Here is a 16,754-nt window from a genome sequence, read left to right as displayed (position 1 = left end):
TTCTGGTGGTTTTTCTTCCTTGTAAAACTTTATTTGAAAACTTTTATCTTAATTCTAAAATTTTCTGTAAATTATAATACATCCTAAAGGTGTAAATCATCTTAGGTGGAGGGACATACTGAGTTCTCTGCATACTGTGGAGGCAATATATATGAATCTACACAGATTGTTCACAACCTTATGTCGCAAAATGCTGATTGTACCAGTTATCACAGGTATCCCTAAAATTCTGATTCCAAACTGCAACTAAAATGCAAAGTCCCTGGATGTTTCAAAACTGCTTCAGATCATTGTTGGAAAGTTTTATAATCACACCAAAAGGCAATCTTGTGATACATAGGGATTCTTAGGTGACAGTATTAATTTTCTAGAGTACTGGTACTGCAACAATAGTGCTCCCACAATGGTTATTACCATAGTAAAAATTGGTACTAATTGTTAAAGGCATTTTTTTAGTTCCAAGTGCTGTGTATAATCAATAAACTCTTTTGATAATGAGTTTTCTAATGTTTGTTTTCATTCACTCAATATCATTCCAGTTATCAAGATCGATTATAGAACAATATCTAAATATTTGAAAGAGCATTATGTGTCAAACAGTAATATGATAATCCTACCAATACAGTGCAGATGTGACCAATTAAATTCATGAGCCTGTTTTACATAATTTTGTTACATAAGCTAAGCATTATATTCTATGAATTGTTCTCCTTAGTACACAGAATATGTATACATGTATGGAGTTGACATACTGATGATGAACATGATATACATAACAAATTTAGCCTTTTAAAAAAGCATTTCTTATCATTATCATCACTTTTATTACAAGAATTACTTCTGTAACCTATTTTGGCTAACTGGTTTTTAGTTCAGTAATGGCTTAGTTTGGTTCTGTGATAACATTACTTATGGTATGTGACTAATAACAGCAGTACTTATTCAAGCATCTTTACAACTGGCCTTGTGAATCTGAGCAACCCGCTTCCCAGAATTGTCTGTCCTGTAATACTGCAGCGAGATACTTCGAAATGAAAGCAGATTTTCTCTAATTCATGAATACTTGCTACACCATAAGGATGGTACTTGACGTTTGATCTGTCCTAGTTTCCCCTAGGAAAATGATGGAATATGATGTGTTTGCACATAGACAAATGTCAGAGACGAACACACATTTATAAAAAGAGTACCTTTCAGGCATGGTTAGAGAAGGTTAGACAGGAATAGGAGAGGCTTCAGTCGAGAGGGTGGAAAAGTGGGAACTGGCAGTTGGTAGTAAGGTCATTAAGAAGAAAACATGTTCCAATAGTTTCTTTTGGAATGTTTAACTAGCTGTCAGTCATGTGCAGAGTAGCTTCCAGTAGTTGTAGGAGTAGGTAATATACAATACACACCTAACATTGTTAGGATGAAAAAGTTAAATGGGAAAATGCTAATAAGAGGAGGATTCTGCTGCTAGGTAGTAGTCGTGGGTGTGGTGTAGGTCCACTGTTTCAGGAGATGTTAGGTAACCAGTCCCCAGCTTTCTTAAACGGAGTACTGGGCTCAATTTGGTGACAGAAGCACTGTGTAGCAGTAGCTTCAGTAGCTTCCAATTCAGACCACTAAATTTTTCTTTGTGTAGCTGTTCCAGTTGTATGATCAACTTCAACTTCATCTTCACAGTGCTGTGAGGTGAATTAATATGGGACTTGGGAGGATGCTGATGACTGTTGATGAGTCACATATTTTGGTAGTGCCAGTTGAGAGTACACATAGGCCAAGTATACTAGACATGGTTTACATCAAAACAGGACTGGGAAGGGATGGTTGGTGACAATACAATAGGTAGATCTCGCCTCACTAGAGGCCAAATTCCAGTGAAAATATGTAAAGGGCTAGACCTTGAAGAAGGCTTCTTTGGTGCTGGAAGATAGTTCAGTAAATGGGAAATGCAGATCAGTCAGTGCAGTAGGCATATTTCATCAAAATCTTGGAGGAACTAAAGGTAAAGTAGATGAACTGCTATCAGATCTTGACCAAGACATTATTTTTATCTTGGAGCATTATTTATGCAGTGAAGAAATACTAACACCAAAGTATTGTAAAGGTCAAAGATTTGAATACTATGCAGAAGATTATAAGTTTTCAGGGAAAAATAATTTCATTATAGGGCTCTACAGATACCCCAGTTCAAACTACAGAGCTTTGATCTTCAGACCTGACACTGCACTCAGCTGAATTCTTACAAAAAGGCCTGTGGTTGATTTTGTGTGGGAATTTGAATATAAACCTTCAGACTGATTCTCCAGAAAAAAGAAACTTCAAGGATTTACTAAAACCTTACAACCTGGTACATACAGTATACTTGCCAACTAGATTTAAGGGAAACAGCAGCATGATCACAGACAATATCTTCATAGATTATTCTTTAGTTGATGGGTACAAAGAGAGAAAAATTAGTATGGACTATAAGATCATGATGCACAATAACAAAACTGAAAGGAATCAAGACAGAGTCATGTCCCAGAGTAATCAACAAAAGATTTAGAGATATGAGTTGTAATACTTATTCCCAGCTTAGCTACATAAATCATAATGTCTCATTCTGCAAAGGGCTCCACATATTGTCATGTAGCCAAATAGCATTAAATCCAACATGGCTTATAGGTGAATTTTTTACTTATTTAAGAGCCAGCTTTGCATGGTGGGAAATAATACATATGTGGACTTACCTGAACATGTTGTCTTGTTGATAATCTGCAGATAACTACAGGAGTTGTTGTCTAGTGAGGCAAGTTTGCTTCAATTATGATTGGAACACTTACTACTTCTTTGACTGTTTGATATCAATTTTCTTTGAAGCTCTTCTTAAGTCTTCTTCTTGAAAATACTTGTCCCAAGAAACAATTGTAACATATATTACTTTAACAAAAGTGGTTATAGTGGGTGGGCCGGGTAATAGTATTGACAGAGGTCCTGGGAACAGTATATAGTGTGACCTGGAAAGACTGCATCAGCATCAAAGCATACTAGTGTTGAGTTTGTACCTGTTCTTGGGTGCCACGACCAACCTCATTTGAACTCTTCTGTCAAGAGAGTTAATTTGGAGTTGGAATGACTGCTTTGCCGGGTGCATGGTCACACATTGGTGTGGTTCCTGTTGATCCTCTCAGTAGGGGGGATTATACTAGGAATGGCCTTCACCTCAACAGGAAAGGCAAGGATAAACTGGCTGGGAAAGTAGCAGGAAAGTTAAAGGGGGGAGGCACTATTATGATTGATAAAATACCAGTGGTTATAGGGTTCAGAAAAGAGCCTTTTTTAGGGTAGAGAGGACAGAAAGAAAGCAAGTTTTAAGAGAGTTTAGGATTGAGACAAACTTTCAGTTTGAGAAAGAACCCAAAAAACATTAAGAATTTTCAACAATCAGCAGAAATTTCAACTCTACCCAATTTTAACTCAGTCAATGTGAAATGTCAGCTATCTTTATTGCATCAAAATAATCGAGAACTGAGAAATAAAATTAATGAATTAATTATCTGCATAGATGAATTAGTCCTCAAACCCAGCTGACATAATCTACCTCTCTGCACATCATGTGACCACTGTTACTGAACTTTTAAGTGTTACACGATTTAGGTTAGCATCTCCCTTTTGTAGAGCAGAAATGGAGAAAGGAGGAGTTGCCGCATTCATCAGGTACTGTCATAAATTTAAGAACACAGACATTCATAAATTTTGCCTAGAACAGCATACGGAAGCGTGTGCAACAGAAGTAGAATTTCACAAAAAATGCTTCACAATATTAAGTGTGTATCGAGCATCTACAGGTAACTTTAATCTGTTCCTGAACCACATCGAAGCTGTACTGGCCCATTTAACAACCAGAAACAAAGAAATAGTGGTTGCTGGTGACTTCAATGTAGATTTCCTTAAAGACTCTCCCAATAAGAACTTATTCGAGTTAGTAACACTATCATTCAACTTAATTTCCACTATAAAGTTCCCCGCTAGGGTAGCCAATTGCTCACAAACAGCCATTGATAACATCTTTATAGAAGAGTCCAATGAACAACATTATATTACAAAACCAATAGTCAGTGGCCCCTCAGACCATGACATGCAGTTCCTTCTGTTAAATGTTAACACTAAACAAGATATAAAATCTGTTAAATCTGAGCTCAAGAGGGTAGTCAATAAGACAAAAATTGATTATTTTAGGATCTGGAGTGATGTTTACAGTGCTCATGGCATGAAAGAAAAATATAACACTTTTGCTAATAAAGTGCTTACCTTATTTGAACACTGTTTTCCCCCAAAACTAACCAAGAATAGAGCAAAGTCTACAAAGAAGCCATGGATTACTCAAGGAATAGAGCTATCTTGCAAAACAAAAAGAAAACTTTATCTGTCAATCTGAAACAGTTGTGATGTTGATGCTATAGCACCTTACAAGAAGTATTGCAAAATATTAAAGACTGTAATATGGGCATCAAAGCAAATATATTACAAGGAAAAGATAGTAATATAAAATAACAAAATAAAGACAATATGGGATAAAGTGAAGGAGGAGACCAGTAGAACCAAACAGGAAGAGGGACAAATGATACATTGGTGACAGATGTGTATAGTGTTGCTGAACTTTTTAGCAAATATTTTATAACGGTTACTGAAAAGATGAGGTTGTCAGATTCCGTAGATGCTGCTGTGGAATACCTCAGACCAGACATTTCAAGTAACTTCCATAATATGAATTAGACCCTCACTACCCCAACAGAAGTAATGTCCATCATAAAATCTTTAAAATCAAAAACATCCAGTGGGTATGATGAAATATCAACAAAGTTAATTAAAGAACATGAATCTGAGTTAAGTAACATATTAAGCTATCTGTGTAACCATTTGTTTATCAGTGGAATATTTCCTGAATGGTTGAAATACGCTGAAGTTAAGCCACTGTTTAAGAAGGGAGATAAAGAAATAGCATCAAATTTCCATCCAATTTCACTCTTGCCGGCATTCTCAAAAATTTTAGAAAAAGTAATGTATAACTGGCCTTATAACAATCTTAATACAAATAATATACTGTCAAAGTCACAGTTTTGATTTCTAAGGGGTTCTGATATCGAGAAGGCTATCTACACTTACAGTGAAAGTGTACTTATTTCATTAGACAAAAAATTGCAGACAACTGGTATATTTTGTGATCTGTCAAAGGCATTTGACTGTGTAAATCACAATATCCTTTTAAGTAAATTAGAATATTGTGGTGCAACAGGAAATGCTGCGAAATGGTTCAGATCTTATATCTCTGGCAGGAAACAAAGGGTGTTATTAGGAAAGAGACATGTATTAAGCTATCAGGCATCATCCAACTGGGAACTAATTACATGTGGGGTTACACAAGGTTGCATCTTAGGGCCCTTACTTTTTCTTGTATATATATCAATGACCATTCATCAGTAACATTACCAGATGCCAAGTTCGTTTTGTTTGCTGGTGATACAAACATTGCAATAAATAGCAAATCAAGTGTAGTCTTAGAAGTCTGAGTGGTCAGCATGACAGAATGTCAATCCTAAGAGCCCAGGCTCAATTCCTGGCTGGGTAGGAGATTTTCTCTGCTCAGAGACTGGGTCTTGTGTTGTCCTGATCATCATCATTTCATCCCCACCAACCCGCAAGTCGCTGAAGTGGTGTCAAATCGAAAGACTTGCACCCAGCGAACGGTCTACCTGACGGGAGGCCCTAGTCACATGACATTTACATTTTTAACTGGGAGGAGCACACCACAGAACTGCCGAAGTGTCTTAACAAATCTCTATATGCAATGCGAATTGTGTCAGACATAGGGAATATAAAAATGAAAACGCTTGCATACTATGTTTACCTTCATTCCATAATGTCATATGGGATTATTTTTTGAGGTAATTCATCAAGCCAAGCTAAAGTTTTCTGGGCACAAAAACATTCAATAAGAGTTATGTGTGGTGTGAACTCAAGAACATCCTGCAGAAGCCTGTTTATGGAACTGGGGATACTAACTACTGCTTCCCAATATATTTATTCCTTAATGAAACCTCCCTATATATGCAAGAACATTTTAGAAAATTACACCTTTTTAATTTCCTAATTGAAGCATCAGTTATATCAAAAATACAAATTTTTTGTAATAACTATTTTAGTGTTGTAATATGATTTTTTTTGTCATTTCAGTTAGTTTTAAATTGCTATTTGAAACTTCAGAAATTTGCAATTTTCTTTCTTTTACTAATTTTGAAATAAAATTATTTTTAACAAAATTTATTGTTCTTTTGTTATTTCAAAACGTTCACAGTTAAATGACAATCAGTTTAATTAACTTGTGTCTATGAAGAACTCTTAAGGCAAGGCCTTGCCGCAGTGGATACACAGGTTCCCGTGAGATCACCGAAGTCAAGTGCTATTGGGCGTGGCCGGAACTTGGATGGGTGACCATCCAGCCGCCATGCACTGTTGCCATTTTCGGGGTGCACTCAACCTCGTGATGCCAATTGAGGAGCTACTCGACCGAATAGTAGCGGCTTTGGTCAAGAATACCACCATAACGACCGGGAGAGTGGTGTGCTGACCCCACGCCCCTCCCATCTGCATCCTCCTGTGAGGATGACACGGCAGTCGGATGGTCCCAGTAGGCCACTCATGGCCTGAAGATGGTGTGCTATGAAGAACTCTTACATTATCTCGGTTTTGTGTATAGGAATGGTACTAACCTGGTTGTGTTGTTACAAGTCCTTGGGGGCACACTATGATCTGAAGTTTCATACCTTGACATTGCTTTAATTGGCGGTCTCTCAGTTCACTAACAATCACACTGATTTAAGTTTGAGGTCATTTCACTTTCATTTATATTAACACATTTTGTTGATTACCAGTTCACAATCAATGTCATCATACTGTTGATAGTTCACCAGTAAGAATGCAATTATTAAATCTGCTCTGACCTGTCCACTTTCTGTCACAGTAATACTACTAACCTAATTTAGTTAGCAGTCATAGTGGGTTTAAACAGTGTCAGTTTGTCCAAAACATAATCCCATCTTTAAGTCACATGGATACTGATGACATACTCAAAAATATTTCACGAAAGATGTTTACTCATAGATGTTTGGAAGTTGGCAGCTAAATGCAAACTATTACTCTGACAAACTTTTGTATTAAGGTACTGAGTTTGGTACTGATATGCTAATCAAGTGACTTCAGCCAAAACATTTGTCTCAGATGCACCAAATAAATGACTGATGTTTGGTGACTACACAAACTGACATAGAAATGTTACCTAGGTGATATGTAGACCCTGGCTGCCTAATTATTGTCTGGTGGTTGTGTATAAAGACAGATGCATGAATAATTAAAGAAATCAGTAATTAAACTTTACTTTATAATAATGTAAGGTTCAAATTTTGTAGTGATACAATCCTATTGAATGAAGCTGTAATTTGGTTTAACTGTTTTGGTTAAATGCAAAAGTAGCAAAATGTGATGAACTTATTGATTGATATACCTATTCAGTGGTTTACTGAATTTCATGTGAAAGTTTCAAGTTCATCATTTCCCTGACTTATTCAATTTCTTAATTAGTGACTTATTTGGACAATCAGATTTACTATTAGGGTCACAAAAATTAGGTGACAAAAGTATAACACATGGGAATTAAATAAGTGCAGAAGTTCAAATAACAGAAGTGACTTCAATTGGGTCAAAATTTTACTTATGAATAATTTCTTACTTAATGAATTTTTGCTAAGCATTTTCATGAACAAACAGTTATTAGATCACAACATTTTTGTGATTTTGTTGCATGGGAGCATAGTCAATTACCAATTACTCTTAAAAGAAGGGGTTTTGTGTAAAACTAAAATTATCATTGGAACTGGCACCACTCAAATAATCTAGTGAACGATGAATTTTTAGAAAATGCTGCTTAGATAGCAATTTGAAAGAAGTAAAATTAGTTATCTAATGTAGTAGAATAGTAGCAAACTGAGCTACTTCCACTTTAGTAGGTTTTATCAACCTGCCATGGATTCTACAGAAAGGTACAAAAAATATCTGACTCAATAATCCAATGTAAAATGAACAGTAGTGCAACATTTACATTTAATCATTGACATATTACACAAAAATTTTGAAATTAATGATAACTGAGACATATAAAACACTCATCCAATTTAATTTTACAACAAAAAATATGAATAAGAAGATTACAATTGCTCTACTTTAAAAATTACTGATTAGATTAGATGCGCTTTTTGTGCCAATAGATTCATAGTGAAGAGATCTTCCAGGATGTAGCACATGTCAGAAAAACAGGAATACACAGTAAATATTTACAATGAAAAACAAATACACTGAGGTATCTTCCACAGATCACAAGTGAAATGGTCCTCATGCATGTGGAAGAAGTCAAAAACTCTTAAACACATTTAATTTAAAAGGTAATAAATAACTTATCACAAAACATGTAAATGTTCAGTTATACACAGCTAAGCATCATCAAATAGCCATTTTAAATATTTATTTACAGTGATCACATAATTGTTCTGAATTTGTGTAGAAGTACTATTGGCCAAATTATTTAATATTATTAGTAACATTTACACAGAAGTTGGTACTAATTAGAAATTAATCATTGGAGTAGAAGTTTGTCACCAATAAACCCCTTAGGTTCCTCCTAAACTAGGGTGACCAGATGCGCCGTTTTTAACAAGACTGTCCTATATTTTCATTCTGTGTTCCATTGTCCCACAAAACATTCAACAGGTCATGAAATGGCCCATTTTTTCATAGTCAGCAGTAACTTTATCTAGTTTTTTTTTAATTTTCTTCTTATGTCAATTTAGTGTCACATATATAGTTTTTTAACATTTTCTTGAGTCTTGCTTTTTCTTGAAGGCAAATATAAAATAAAGAAGCATTATTATGGCCATGGGATGAGGAGGGGTGTGAACAGACGATTTTCCATCATAATGCTCAGTAACAGTGACTTACGCATAAGCTTCGCAATTCGTATCAATTACTTTCTACTGTCTAAATGACACATGCATGTAACAAGGGTTCATTAAAGAATGTTATAGGGCTATCAATATTCAGTTGTATTTGTAGCTACAAATTAGCTACTCACTGTTAGATGACATAAATTTGCAGTAGATGCAACTAACACAATGTCTTCAGGTTGTTACAGACAACAATGAGAAGTAGGCAGCAGTTTCAAAACCGATTTGGGTGTGTGAAACTAACTTGTGCCCATTAATGTGGGGAAGAGAAAGTGTTCTTTCTTGAAAACCATGCAAGAAGAGTTCCATTTCTTGTAGGAAACCATAAGTACAAAGGTAGAATGTACATTTTTCAATCAGTTTTTTCCATTGAACATGGAGGATGTGCTGATATAACACAGTGCATAAAGAAAAAGAAGCACTTGTTGGCAGTTTCTGTGAGAACTTCTAGCAGCATAACTTCCTTTGTAAGTATTAATAAACTGCACACAGAGGAAGATAAACATACCATTGCAGAAGAAGGGTTGTTTGCATTCCATACAACAAAACACAATCATTATTTCCATTCAATGGACTGCATGGCTCTTCTCATCAGAGACCTGTTTGAGAAGAACTTCGCATGTTCCAGGACAAAAAGTGAGTCGATTTTAGTGAAAATTTTATTGCCATATGTAATGCATGAAGTTCAGTCAGAACTTAAGAATGGTAAGTATATGTCAGTGACAGATGATGCCTCAAATCACAAAATCTTAAAGCTAATGTCAGTTCCAACTAGGTACTTCATTCCTATCATAGGTGTTCAGGGTAACGCTATCTGTCTTCATAACACTGGTGGAGAACTGGTAGAATTATTACCTAGCTATATTTTGGATGTTTTAAAAAAAGTTAAATGTAGTTGACAAGATTGCCACATTTTATGTAGATAACTGTAATACCAATTTTGATGGGTACAAGAGGGCAGGAACAAACAATGTTTATTCCAAACTGGGCAGTATTCTCAAGACGAACATTCATGGTATCAGTTTTCAGCCATGTTTAAACAAGTGTAACATGGTGTAAGGAAAATAGCTGTGCCATTTGGCACAGCACAGTCACCAGCTCCTCTCTCTTGCCTCTTCCCCTGCCAGAAGAAAGGAGACAAAATCAAACTGGAAACAATAAAAAAACACATATAAGCTGAAACAACTGAGACATACATTATTGTTTCCTAAGCTGGTTTGAGCTGAGACATTTGGGCCCTGCATTTCTGTGGTTCATTCAGTGTGTTCAGTGCTACTTGCAGTCTGTACTTCATTGTATCTTATGTGGTTCTATAAAGTACTATGTTCCATACATTGTGTTTATTCTTGCTGTAACATAGACATTTATTCTGTGATCCAAAGCAACTTGGTCATGGAACAAGTCAGTGCATAGTCTACATAATGCTGATTACAAAATTTATAAACAAGGAATTAAATAATTAATAAAACATGAAAAAGGGAGTACAGAAATAAATTACAAATTGAAGAGGGTAGTTCTCAATTACTGTGAGAAACTCTTGTACAGTGTTTCAGCCTAGATTTCAATACTTAAGGTACATCACTCAGTTTTTTCACTTCTGCTGGAGACCTACTGAATAATGCACACATTTCTTACAATGCTTAAGGAATTATTATCCATGTGTTTATCATTTTTTTCTATCTAATGTTCACAGAATAGATTAGATTTTTTAAAATTAAATTCTTGGTTTTTATTTTGAGTTTCAAAATTACAATGAAATTTCATATTAACTTAAATTGTTCGTCTTTGAATTAAAATATTCTATAATTGGGTGACTATATCTTCTTTAATTTGATTAAAAAATTGTTGTTGGTTCCTCAATGTTATCTATATTATTAATTCCATAAGTTATTATTCTTGATTCGAAATCAAAAGCTTTTCTATCGATTTGTGTAGTTGTTTGAAAAAATCCTCATCATCTAGATAATGGAAACCTGGTAAATTTATCTGATAACTTTTTTGTTAAATTTTTTTATATTCTACTAGAAGTTTTTGAAAATAATTTTTACTGTCGATATTAATAATTTTATTGTCAGATCTATTTATAAGATCGATAATTGATGTTTTTTATTGTAAGAATAGCCTTTCAAATTTTTTGTTATACAGATTTTACGAAGTTCACTTAAAGATTTTTTACTCAAATCGTTATCATTATTAATTTTAACTTTGTTAACATCAATTTATTGTCCTTTTCATATTTAGAATAATTGTTTTTTTTTTTGTTTTACAGATTTGTTTAAGTTCTATTACAGATTTTTTATTCAATTTATTTTCGTTATGATTTTTATTAACATTTTCAACAGGATTTAAAATAAGAACAATTAATTTTTGAATATTAAGTCTTTAATAATTCTTCAAGTTTTCTGTTTTAACAACTGAACGAAATTCTTTTAAGGTTTTATGTTTTACTTCCGTCTTCTTTATTTCTTTATTCATTTCTTTCACATTAAAATAATCAATAAATTCCCACAAATCTTCTCTAGTTATATTTGAGTAACCATTATCTTTACAATAATTTTCTAAATTTTTCAAATCCAGTTCATACTTTCCTTTACAAAAATTTACCAAGCTCTCAAATAGCTCAGCTTTGTTTGTCATATTTTTTCATTGTATTAGTAGATAACGAAATTTGATTTTTAAAATTTTTTTTAAATCGTTTACTGTTATAATGTACCTTTTATATTTATGGTTATTATTTAGAAAGAATTAAATTAATTAAATACGGAAATTTGTAAATGATAAAATTTTATTTGTTTGTCTTCAGTACAGGCAAACGAGTTTTGATGGTTCTTATTTATAGAGATTAAAATTTATTAGATTTGAAAATTTTTAATTGAGAAAATAGAAATATAGTTTTCCGATACAGTGATATGAGATTTTTTGTTTGGGGGAAACTGAGAAGTTAGATTCTTGAACAATATCCCGGAAATTGACTTGGAAATGTGTTTTGAGCTGGAAACCTCATTCACCTACTACACAAGTATAAACCAGAACAACTAGAAAAACTGTCCGCATCGTAGTACATGCGCAAGGCAAGTTGACATTCGGCACCATAGTTGATGGGAGAGAGGGTAACTGGGAAATGTAGTTCCGGTTGTTACCCTCAAATGGTTCAAATGGCTCTGAGCACTATGGGACTTAACATCTATGGTCATCAGTCCCCTAGAACTTAGAACTACTTAAACCTAACTAACCTAAGGACAGCACACAACACCCAGCCATCACGAGGCAGAGAAAATCCCTGACCCCGCCGGGAATCGAACCCGGGAACCCGTGCGTGGGAAGCGAGAACGCTACCGCACGACCACGAGATGCGGGCTGTTACCCTCAACCTCGCGCCAAATGTCAACTTTTTCTGCGTGATCAGTATCTACATAGTGCATTGGTAATGGCGTGGGCGTTCTAGTAGAAAACTTTGGTCACACTCGGGACGGAAATTGTGGTTTAAGGCGGATTTTTCTGACTATCTTGGCAGGCCGCATGTGGGCCGGTGGTCGCTATCGGCTCACCCCTGTCATAGACGGATTTGGATGGTTTGGCAGCACGGCGGTTGCACGGCAATGAACTAGCGAAAGGCGAGTTGCTGTGTTGTTCGCCCACCTGCTATTGCAGTCTAACAGTTGGCGACGACCTCTGGGAACAAAACTGTCCAGATCTCTTGATTCTTACGGCAGCGGTTTTCCCCGAGTACGTCATAGACTCGGTGGCAACTAAGACGTTCCCCTGTCTTCTCGATATCGGATATGGAGTATCTCACCTTTGGCAACTGTCAGACTGATGCCGTCACGTGTAGCCCAGCCCTGCTGTCCAGACAGTGTCCATGGCAGGTGAGTCACGTGACATGCCAAACAATTCTGTTCACCATGGTGCTAAAAGGACACCATATGAAACAAAGCAGGTCTCTCTAAATTGCTCACGTGTACACCACCGCTATCTTAGAATGTTTAATGTGTATCTATTCAATGGTGCTCGGCTACATACAGAAGAATGTCATAAGCAGTATGAAAACTTTGGAAGCGTGCTGCACGGAAGGTTATTCTGAAGAATTGTCAAGAAAAAAATTTCTAACGTTACTCCGTTCCAGAGTTAATTAGCATTGAATTAAGCCAGTGAGCTCGTTGAGCACGCAAATTCACGCGGCTCGCCAGAAACGGTGCCGCCAAATGTGTTCTTCCCTTTGGTTACCTAAAACCGAACAAGAGAGCAATACAAAAACTGGACATGGGCGATGGTAAGGAACGACCCCGAGCAAAAGGCTGAACAGTTTCGTCCACTATCATCTACGCTGTGAGAATTGGCGTTAATTGTGTCTGGCGGGCCGCTCGAATTTGGGCGTGCAACGGCCTGATTGGCTAATTTCAGTGCTAATTAACTCAGAAATGACGCAACGTATCGAATTGTTTTAAGTTATTTCTCAGCACAACCTACCGTGTAACCATCTTACAAGATTTTCGGGCTGTTTCTGACCACCTTGCACATAGTGTAACAAAAGCCAGTTGGAAAAAATCCTTACACAATAAGTAACATTTGTAAAAAAAGGTCCAAAGGAAGGCGTAGATTACCATCGGATAGTGCTTGGATGGGTGTTCACATGATGTATGTCTCAATACAGTACCTTCGTTTGTGGGATTAAAGGGACCAGACTGCTACGGTCATCGGTCCTCAATGCAGTACAGAAACACAATAAAGGTTATTAGAAACTCTACTTTCATAGTGTAAAAAATCTATGTAGTACGAAAATTAGCAATAATGGACTAATAAGTCTTCGAAAGTTCTGTTACTGACATTAACGTAGGTCAGTGACCTGTGTTCTTACTGGTACTACAATTCTGACTAGCACACATTAAACATAACTTTTTTTTAATGATCACTTTGTTCCTAATACTTCAGTTTAGAATAATCACTGCTTCTAAAAACAAGGTACATAAACTGACGCAAGCGTCTCTTGACGTGGTTTGGTAAAGTATCTTAGTAGCTTAAATAGTAAGTAGTGTAGTGAAACGTGTGTCCGTAGCTTTTATGTAGTTATTAAACATGGTCGTTTACTTTACAGCTGTTCAGACACATATTTATTTTATTTTATTGAGACAGAGCATTTCAATTAGCCCTCAGCAGACGGCTGGTAGCACACCACATATCAGCACATTCAGTGGTTCACAAAACGGAGCATCTGTTACACGTAGGACACCAGAAACTCGAAGTCTGTACTGCTCACACACGGCGTTTGGTGTTTTGTGTAGAACACATGCTTCTTTTGGTGAACCGTTGTTTCTACTGATACGTGGTAATCTGCCCGCTAACTGAGTACTAAGCAGTATTGTAATGTCAATAAACAAATATGAAAATAATTTTTGACAACTGTAAGTATAGCGCCCTCGTGTAATTCGATAATAATGGTCGTTTTATTTTCTTAGGCTTCAGTTACTTCAAAGCAGTTTCAATTCATCGTCCACCACGCAGACAAATAGAATTTACAAACGCATAAGGTTCAATACAGAAGACCCAGAAATACATAAAATATAGAGGGATCCATTCTGCGGTCAGGGAACTTATGGTTTAGTAACATGTCATTCTGTAAGGAAATCAAATGAAGCCCTAGTCAAATTTTATTCTTGACAGGCTGCATCACAGTAGTACGCTTGATCATGTACACCTTCCTCTCTTTGAGTGCTTTTGCACTCTCACAGTTACGTAATTACTTTATGTGGAACGGAATCGTGTGACTGAGTGAGCTACGCCGTACACGGATATGTCAGCGAGAGGACGCGCGTATTATACAATACAAATTTCCAATCTTGATCTTGATATGGACCTTAAATCGGCACTAGATAAATCAGAGATACGTATGGGAATTTATTTCGCTCGCCACTATGTTTAACTGTGCTGCTCTCTGTCGACAGAGCAAGCAAATCGACGGGCTATTAGGGTAACAAGTGTTCAGTAGGAGTGCGGCCATCCTGTTACCTCTAAAGCTCTGAGCAAATCTTTAATTAATCCACTTGTCGCATAGGCGCGGTTGTCGCATCTTCAGACGCGGTTATTACGCACGCTAAGCGCAGTCACACGCGCCATCTGCGCGTTTCCATACGACGTTTAAACGTCCGTATACGTATTTTTGGTTGATCCGAGGAACATCTGCTCTAAGTTAATGTGAAAATATCTTCGTTTTCTAGGAGCAATGAAAAAACAACACAGCTGCGGAGGTATTCAGCAACAAATGAATTTTGTTTTCCATCAAATAGTGTTTTTTATCCCGTTCTAAACGTTGTATCCAAAGTTAAGTTAAACAAAACACAATGCTGAACAGTTTTTCGTGCTGTTCAGAACGAAATAATTCAGTAACAGTTTATTCTGCTCCCAATGAAAACATTAAATTTTTTCATATATCGACGATTTTATTTATATCACCGACTTCCTTCATAGTTGGAACGTCACACCTAGCACATCCGAAGCTACAGTCCAAAATCGAACAACAGTTTAAACCATAAGACACTAAGGTAAGTCACTGCTTGTATGGACTGCGCAATGAGTTGGATAGTATTGGAGATTTACACTCCATTGAAGGAAGAATGGGAAACATGATGAATCAATATGCTGAAAGCAAACGTGCGCGAAAGCTGGTAAAACTATTGGGAATGGAAACAATAGTATGTGGAGTAACCAAAAGGTGCCTTACCAAGTATGGCCGGCCGGCGTGACCGAGCGATTCTAGGCGTTACAGTTTGGAACCGCGCGACCGCTACGGTCGCAGGTTCGAATCCTGTCTCGGGCATGGATGTGTGTGATGTCCTTAGGTTAGTTAAGTTTAAGTAGTTCTAAGTTCTAGGGGACTGATGACCTCAGATGTTATGTCCCATAGTGCTCAGAGCCATTTAAACCTTACCGAGTATATATGTAAACAAAAACAATTCTATCTTTTTAAAGGACTGTGGTACTAAGAACAGTACCACAAATTATATCTGGTTACTGTAAACACTCCAGAAAAGCTGAAGATAGGAGTCACGTGTTGAATATTTGTGGATTAGCTGACGTTCCAACACTAAAATCAGTCGTATTGCAAACAAAAGTGATATAAGGAACCCTCTTGTAGCCGCTTCGGGCAAAATGTTGGCAGTGGAGACTTTTAACTAAAAGAATCAATAAATAAGTGCTCTCAAAGAGCACATGCACGGAAGAGAAGCGGCATCTGCTGTCGATAGCGGTTACTGCAACGTAACGTACGCTGTATTTTCTTTAAATTAGTCTCTTGTGTCTAAAAACCAAAATTCCATGATGTCAGACCCTGAAGACCATACGGTGTCGGCCGGCGGCCGTTTAATCCTCATCCATGTTGCGTCATGCGGATGCGACATGGAAGGCGGTGGGTTCAGCACAGCGCCCTCCCAACCTTGTCGACTTTTCAGACCTTGGAGCCACTACTTCTATTTCTAGTAGCTCGTCATTTGGTATCGCAAGGCAGAGAGTATCTAGTTCCAGTCCACTTAACAACCAAGGCCGTTGTATTGTATTGCATTGTATTGTATGGAACAGGGGACCTAGAAACGACAGAGTGGCTTTGGCCCCAGCTGGGCCCTCAGTGGTTCACAACCTCACAACAGGCTACAGGAGTCGACTCACCCAACCGCCGCCCCACACCGAACCGAAGGTTATTGTGCGGTTCGGCCCCCAGTGGACCCACCCGGGAACGCCTCACACCAG

This window comes from Schistocerca americana, chromosome X (genome assembly GCF_021461395.2).
Source record: "Schistocerca americana isolate TAMUIC-IGC-003095 chromosome X, iqSchAmer2.1, whole genome shotgun sequence".
In the NCBI taxonomy this organism is placed as follows: Eukaryota; Metazoa; Arthropoda; class Insecta; order Orthoptera; family Acrididae; genus Schistocerca; species Schistocerca americana.
The sequence above is the reverse complement of the archived record's forward strand: the minus strand, read 5'-3'. Positions refer to the sequence as shown.